Genomic DNA, 8,387 nt, shown 5'->3' on the forward strand with positions numbered 1-8,387 from the left:
GCGCGCTGTGCTATAGCGTATGCAGCGCGCGCGAGACGGAGACACACACGCGGGCCAGCACCACCGGCCGGTCTCCGTGACAACGCGCCTGCGGGAGGGCTGGGGCTGGCGGAGGGGCCGGCGGGGGCCGCTCAAGCCCTGCTGCTCATGGGCCGCCGGCGGCAAGGAACCTCGGTCCCCCTCCCCGGGGGAAGCGGCGCCCTTCGCGGTGGCGGCTCTCGGGCGATTCCGGCGGATTTTCCTCACTGAAGTAGCGGAGCATCAAACATGGCGCTGCGGCCGCCTCCAGCAGTCCGGCAGGACGGACGCTCGGGCTCCTTCGGACCACTCCGGAGCCACTCGACCCTGACGCGTTCGGAAAGCTTCGGACCTTTCCGGAGCCGCTCGGCTCAGGACTTTCGAAACACTTCGGCTCCTTCCGGAGATCCTCGACTTCGCCGCTCTCGGGAAACTTCGGGTCACTCCGCAAATCCTCAGCTAGGGACTCTTCGGGCAATTTCGGAAAGATTGAATGTGGGATTAGGGGCGTCGAGGTCGGGTCGTTTCGGAATCCTCGGGAAAGAAATGTACGTTCGGCCCCACGACCGAGAGAGGCTCGGATCGCTTCGTGAACACTCGGCTGTTCGGAAAGACTCGAGAAGCGCTCGGCAGCGGCGTGCAGGGGCTCCCCTCTCCCTCAGGGCGCTGGGGAAACCCAAAGAAGCCGCCCTTGGACTGTTCCCTAGCTGGGGTCTCCACACAGCAGGGCCCTTCCTCCCCCTGCAGCGCAGCTCCGGCCAGCACCCCCTTTTCCCCTTCCCCTGGACAGGGCTGGCTCCAGGGGTTTTGCCGCCACAAGCAGCAAACACAAAAAAAGCTGCAATCCCCATCTGCGGCGATTCAGTGGGAGGTCCTTCGCGCCAAGCGGGAGTGGGGGACCCTCCGCCGAATACCTGGAGGTGCCGTCCCAAGCACCTGCTTGATAAGCTGGTGCCTGGACCCTTTCCCCCATAGCTGGGACCCAACCAGTCCCTCCAAACCCCCATAGGCGGCCCCCATTTTCCCCTACAGCTGGGCCCCGACACAGCCCCCTTCCACTCTGCAGCTGAGCCTCTTATCCCCCCACCCAACCAACCAGTACCTCATCCACCCCACATCTGGGCCCCAACCATCCCCATGTCCAGCCCCACAACTGGTCCCCTTGTTCCCCTACAGCTGGGCCCCAACCAGCCCCCTCCCCCCTCCAGCACAACTAGGCCCCTTCTTCATCCACAGTTGGGCCCCAACCAGTCCCCCTTCCACCTCACAGCTGAGCCCCAAGCAGCCCCCTTATTCTCCCACAGCTGGACCCCAACCAGCTCCGCTTCAAGTCCTACAGCCAGGCCCCTTCTTCCGCCACAGCTCGACCCCTACCAGTCCCCCTTCCAGCACCACAATTGGGCCCCTTCTTCCTATACAGCATGGCCCCAACCAGCCTCCTCTCCACCTCACAGATGGGCCCCTTCTTCCCCACTGCTGGGTCCCAATCAGCTACCCCATCAACACCACTGGGCTGCTTCTCCCAATATATCTAGGCCCAAGGCAACCTATGTTTGCTGCTTCCTGGAGCCACCTGAGGTAAGCGCTGCCAGAAGTCCGCATCCTGAACCCCCTCCCGGAGTTTGCATCCGTCCTGCAGCCCACCTCCCCAGCCCAGCGCCAGCTCCCACACCCTGAACCCCTCATTTCTGGCCCCACCCCAGAGCCCTTACTCCCTCACTCACCCAAACCCCCTGCCCCAGCCTGGTGAAAGTGAGTGAGAGTGGGCGAGAGCAAGTGACAGAGGGAGGGGGAATGGAGTGAGTGGGAGCAGAGCCTCAGAAAAGGGGTGGGGTGGGAAGAAGGGTCCCAGTCTGCTCCCCTAGCTCCCAGCCTTGGAGGGCAGGAGGGAACCACCCCCCCGCAGCACTTGGCGGTAGTGCAGCTGGGAGCCAGGGGAGTGGAGCAGGCTGGGGCCCAGTCGGTCCAATCCCTGCAGCCGTCCTCAGGGGAGAAGGGGTGGGGCTGGAGCAGAGCAGGGGTGGAGCTTTGGTGAAGTGGGGGCAAAGCAGGGTGGGAAGACGCAGGGCTGGAGCAATCAGAGGTGGAGGCCATGGGGAAGAGGCAGAGCAGGGGCTGGAGCAGTATGCTGCTGTGAAGGGCACTGGGAAATGTGGTGCTCCAAATTCCCTGGTGTCCTATGCAGCTGTGTACTTTGCATATGAATAGGAACAGCCTTGTCCTTACAGATAAAGCACAAGATGGGATACTAGCTGCTGTCTGCTACAGACCACCAAATAACAGGGTGACTGGCTCTTTATACTCCTATCTATAATGTGTAGGGTGACCAGATCTCCCAGTTATTGGGTCTTTTTCTTATATAGGCTCTTATTACACCCCACCCCTTGTCCCGATTTTTCACATTTGCTGTCTGGTCACCCTAATAATGTGTAGGGAAAAAACTGTGCTGGAGATCTCATGGTGCCAGTACTAAAACATCCTTGGAATTTCTAAACATAGTAGATGACAGTTTCCTAACTCAAAAAGTGTTGCAGCCAACATGGGAAATTCTATATTAGATCTTGTCCTAATAGACTAATCACAGAACTAAAAGTTAAGGATAACTTAAGTATAAGTGATCATGACTTGACCATATTTATAGTGTACAATCAGAATAAAATCCAGGCCAAATCAGCTGAGAGGAAGAATTTAATCACAAAAAAGGAAATTATAAGTGGGAGTCAGTGAAGAACACCTTACTAGGTGCCCAAAAAGCCACAATTGAGAAAGAAAGCTGTGCTGTTTAAAAAACCGAACTGATTTAGAAGGGAAGTGAAGGCAGCTGTAAATTATATATATATATAAAAAAAAAATTCCCCTCTCACCCCTATGGGTGGTATGTGTCTTCCTCAAACTCGGGTCCTCTACCAGAGGCCTGGGAGTTTGAGGGTTCTGCACAGTATCTTAGCTGTTCCTAGCACTGCACTCTTCTGGACAGACAGCTCTGATGTTGTTCCTGGGATCTGGTGGAGCCACTCACCCAGCTTAGGAGTCACAGCCCCGAGAGCTCCTACCACCACTGGGACCACTTTGGCCTTCACTTTCCACATCCTCTCTAGTTCCTCTTTCAGGGAATCTCCCATCTGGTCTTGGGAGGGTCTAGCCCATACGCTGTGCAGATGTTCCTGTACACAATGCCAGCCACTTGGTTGTGCCGTTCAGTGTATGCTGTTCCTGCCTGCATCTTACATCCTGCCACTATGTGTTGGACTGTCTCTGAGGCCTCTCTGCACAGTCTGCACCTTGGGTCCTCTCTAGTGTGGTAGACCCCTGCTTCAATGGATCTGGTGCTCAGTGCCTGTTCCTGTGCTGCTATGATCAGTGCCTCAGTGCTGTCTTTTAGTCCAGCCCTTTCCAGCCACTGGTAGGATTTCCCAATGTCAGCCACCTCAGCTATCTGTCGATGGTACATCCCATGCAGGGTCTTGTCTTGCCATGGCACTTCTTCTGCTTGGTCTTCCTCCCATGTCTGCTGCTGCCTCAGGCATTCTCTCAGCAGCTCATCTTTGGGGCCATCTTACTGATGTACTCCTGGATGTTCCGGGTTTCATCCAGGACAGTGGCTTTGACGCTCACCAAGCCCCGCCCGCCTTCTTTCCGGCTGGTATACAGTCTCTGGGTGTTGGACTTGGGGTGGAACCTCCGTGCATTGTGAGGAGCTTCCGGGTCTTCACATCGGCAGCCTCCATGTCCTCCTTTGGCCAGCTCACTATACCGGCAGGGTATCTGATGACCGGCAGGGCGTATCTGTTGATGGCGTGGATCTTGTTCTTCCCACTGAGCTGGCTCTTCAGGACCTGTCTTATCCTTTGGTGATACTTGGATGTTGCTGTCTTCCTTGCCTCCTCATCGTGGTTTCCATGTGACTGGGACGCCAAGGTACTTGTAGCTGGTCTGTATGTCTGCTATGTGGCCCGCTGGTAGTTCCACCCCATCAGTCTTGACTACCTTCCCTCTCTTCACTACCATCCGGCCACACTTCTCCAGTCCGAATGACATCCCGATATCCTCACTGTAGATCCGCGTCAGGTGGATTAGCGAGTCGATGTCTCGTTCATTCTTAGCATACAGCTTGATGTCATCCATGTAGAGGAGGTGGCTGATGGTAGTTCCACTCCTGAACCTGTACCCGTATCCAGTCCTTGTGATTATCTGGCTGAGGGGGTTTAAGCCTATGCAGAACAGCAGCGGGGACAGTGCATCACCTTGGTATATGCCGCACTTGATGGCCACTTGTGCAAGCTGCCTTGAGTTGACTTCCAGTGTTGTCTTCCATAGTCCCATTGAGTTCTTGAGGAAGGTCCTTAGTGTCCTGTTGACTTTGTATAGCGCCAGACATTCACAGATCCACGTGTGCGGCATTGAGTCGTAGGCTTTCCTGTAGTCAATCCAGGCTGTGCTCAGATTGGTCTGTCTAGACCTTGAGTCTTGGCGACTGCTCTATCTATGAGCAACTGGTGTTTTGAGCCTCTGGTGTTTTTCCCAATGCCCTTCTGAGCTGTGCTCATGTACTGGCCCATATGGTCCTGTAGCTTGGCGGCTATGATGCCTGATAGGACTTTCCATGTTGTGGGAGGCAGGTTATTGGCCGGTAGTTGGACGGTTCTGTTCCCTTGCAGGGGTCTTTCATGATCAGCACTGTCCTTCCTTGTGTTAGCCAGTTGGGTGGGAGCCTGCTGCTAGCAGCTGGTTCATCTGTGCTGCTAGGCGTTCATGCACTGCTGTTAGTTTCTTTAGCCAGTAGGTGTGGATCATGTCTGGTCCAGGTGCTGTCCAGCTCTTCATGTTCTTGACCCGCTGCTGGATGTCTTCTACTGTGATGGTGACTGGTTTCTGTTCTGGGAGATTGCTGTGCTCTGTTCTCAGGTCCTGCAGCCACTTTGCACTGGTGTTATGAGTCTTCTCTTTCTCCCATATGTTCTTCCAGTACTGTTCAGTTTCTGCTGCTGGTGGCTCTGCTGTTGTTGGTGTTGCACTGCAGTTGGGAGTACACCTTGGATGGTTCTTTGGAGAACAGGGCATTTACTTTTTGGCCTCTGCTTCTCTAGTGTATCTCCTTAGCCTGGTAGCCAGTGCTGTGAGCCTTTGTTTAGCAGTCTCTAGGGCTTCAGATGGAGTCAGGCCCTGTATTTTTTCAGTAGCCGAGTCTTATCCTTAATCTCTACACCCTTCTGTAGTTCCACCAGCTGACTAACTTCTCTCCGAGTCGCCTTGATCTTATCCTCCCAACCTCATTTTCCAGGGTGGGTACATACTGTTGTTCTTCTTGATCGTGTAGCCAAGCATCTCCAGGATTACAGAGGCTGTAGCGTATACCAGTTCATTGGTTTGAGTTATGGTGGTAGTAGGGATTGTCATGAGGGCTCTATTGGCATCTTCTAACATACTATCTGATGGTACTTCTCCACTGAGCCTTGGTAATCGGTCTCGAGGATTGACTGTAGCTAGTTTCTCCATGATCTTATGCCTCATATCAGCTGCTGTGCTCTGCAATGGAGGGGGTGGCAGTGAAGTTTCAGCTTCAGGTGTGGGCTGCACATCCACTTGTTCTTCCAGGTCTTCTTGAGTCTGGGATGTAATGTGGAGTTGGTCTATCTCAAGCTGTGAGAGCAGCTTCCTCTTTACTATGTTGAAGCGTTGGGTAACTAGCTGTTTCTCAGTAAGTGTGGATGTAGGTCTTTTGTCCATCCATAGTCCCCTCATACGTTTCATATATCCCCTCTCATTAGGTCTACTGTTGTAGTAGCATTCCATCAATTCCAGGTTCTCTTGTCTCGTCCATGAATGGTTTGTTCCAGTAGCCCACTTATCGTCAGATTGTCCCTGGTTCCTCAACATCTGGCGCGGACCTTGTTAATCCGGGCAACTTAGGGGGTCTTTTGCCCAAGGACCCCTACTGGAAAGTTGGGTACCAACCGGGATTTGAACCCCAGTCTCTCATATCAAAGGGTGGTCTCCCGTATCAAAGGGCAGCGCTCTTAACCGCTACACGATCCAGTCACTTTCTTCTGTATAAAATATGCAGAAGAAAGGGGAAGTCGATAGTAATGAATATATATCAGATGTTAAGAATCACAAAAGTTTGATAAGAGAAACCAAGGGACACAAGGAGAAATCTATGGCCAGCAGAGTTAAGGACAATAAAGCAGCAGAGTTAAGGACAATATTAAATATATTAAGAAGAAATATAACCTAGACAATGGTATTGGTTCATTACTAGATGGAAATGGTAGATTTATTAATAACAATGTAGTAATGCTAGAGATTTTCAATAAATATTTCTGTTCTGTGTTTGGGGAAAAAACAGATGGTGCAGTCTCATCATGTGGTGATAACACTTTCCATTCCACTAGTATCTCTGGAAGATGTTAAACAGAAGCTTTTAAAATTAGATTTAAAAAAAAAATGATTTTTAAATCAGCAGGTCCAGATAACTTGCATCCAGGAGTTTTAAAACAGCTGGCATAGGTGCTCACTGGTCCGCTAATGATGATTTTCAATAAGTCTTGGAGCACTGGGGAAGTTCCAGAATACTGGAAGAGAGAGATTGTTGTGCCAATTTTTTAAACGGGTAAACGAGATGATCGGGGTAATTATAGGTCCATCAGCCTGACATCCATCCCAGGCAAGATAATGGACTGGCAACAGGACTTGATTAATAATGAACTAAACGAGGGTAACATAATTAATGCAAATCAACCTGGGTTTATGGAAAATAGATCCTGTCAAACTAACTTGATAGATTTTTTTATGAGATCACAAGTTTGGTGGAAAACGTAATAGTGTTGATATGGTATACTTAGACTTCTAGGCATTTGACTTGGGACTGCATGGCATTTTGATTACAAAATTAGAATGCTATAAAATTAACATGTCACACACAAAATGGATTAAAAACTGGCCAATTGATAAGTCTCAAAATGTGACTGAACAAAGAATTATCATTGAGCAAGCGTGTTTCAAGAGGGGCTCCCAGGGGGATCAGTTCTAGGCCCTATACTATTTAACATTTTTATCACTGACCTGAAAGAAAACATAAAATCATCACTTATAAAGTTTGGAGATGACACAAAAATTGGGGAAGTGGTAAATAATAAAGAGGACAGGTCATTGATACAGAGCAATCTGGATCACTTGGTAAACTGGGCGCAAGCAAACAATAAGCATTTTAATATGGCTAAATGTATACACATGGAAACAGAGAATGTGGGCCAAATTTACATGACAAGGGACTCTATCCTGGGAAGCAGTGACTCTGGGTACGTCTACACTACAGGATTATTCCGATTTTACATAAACCGGTTTTGTAAAATAGATTGTATAAAGTCGAATGCACGCAGCCACACAAAGCACAGTAATTCACTGGTGTGCGTCCATGTACCAGGCTAGCATCAATTTCTGTAGCGTTGCACTGTGGGTAGCTATCCCGTACCTATCCCATAATTCCCGCAGTTGCCTCTGCCCATTGGAATTCTGGGTTGAGATCCCACTGCATGATGGTGCAAAAACAGTGTCACAGGTGATTCTGGGTAAATGTCATCACTCATTTGTTCCTCCGTGAAAGCAACGGCAGACAATCATTTCGTGCCCTTTTTCCCTGGATTGCACTGGCAGACGCCATAGCATGGCAACCATGGAGCCCGTTTTGCCTTTTGTCACTGTCACCGTATGTGTACTGGATGCCACTGACAGAGGCGGTACTGCAGCGCTACACAGCAGCATTCATTTGCCTTTACAAGGTAGCAGAGATGGTTACCAGTTGTTCTGTACTGTCTGCTGTGCTATTGTAAATTGGTGATGAGATGACGGTTATCAGTTGTACTGTACCGTCTGCTGCTGTCATGGGTGCTCGGGCTGACCTTTGCTGAGATCGGCCGGGGGCGCAAAGACAAAAGACCCCTCCTGGGTCATTCCCTCCTTTATGTTGTAGCTAAAAATAGAGTCAGTCCTGCCTAGAATATGGGGCAAGTGTACTAGAGAACCAGTGTATCAGAGAACATAGCTGTTCTGTGCCAGATCCCACAGAAATGAGCTGCATGCCATTCACGGGGGGTGTCCCTGCAACAACTCCACCCGTTGATTCCCTTCTCCCCCAACCTTTCTGGGCTACTGTGGCAGTGTCCCCCATTTGTGTGATGGAGGAATAAAGAATGCAGGAATAAGAAACACTGACTTTTTAGTGAGATAAAATGAGGGGGAGGCAGCTGCTATGATAGTCCAGGCAAGACATTAAAGGGTGGTAAGAGAGAGGAGCCCAGCATCCCACTGCTATGATAGTCCAGGCAGTACAGAATCTTTTCTTTAGACATTAAAGGGGGCAGGGGCGGGGC

At 50.8% G+C, this 8,387-nt stretch overlaps 1 protein-coding gene across 1 annotated transcript in view; it reads right to left on the reverse strand.

Moving 5' to 3' along the window:
- Nucleotides 1-519, reverse strand: part of EIF4G3 (eukaryotic translation initiation factor 4 gamma 3) — a 499,287-nt gene extending 498,768 nt beyond the window's left edge. The window contains exon 1 of the mRNA XM_075060289.1: nt 247-519. The gene's annotated coding sequence lies outside the window, so the exon portion shown is untranslated. The remainder of the gene's footprint in view (nt 1-246) is intronic.
- Between the last annotated feature and the right edge of the window lie 7,868 nt (nt 520-8,387).

The sequence above is a fragment of the Chelonoidis abingdonii genome, chromosome 23, assembly GCF_003597395.2.
Source record: "Chelonoidis abingdonii isolate Lonesome George chromosome 23, CheloAbing_2.0, whole genome shotgun sequence".
NCBI lineage: Eukaryota > Metazoa > Chordata > Testudines > Testudinidae > Chelonoidis > Chelonoidis abingdonii.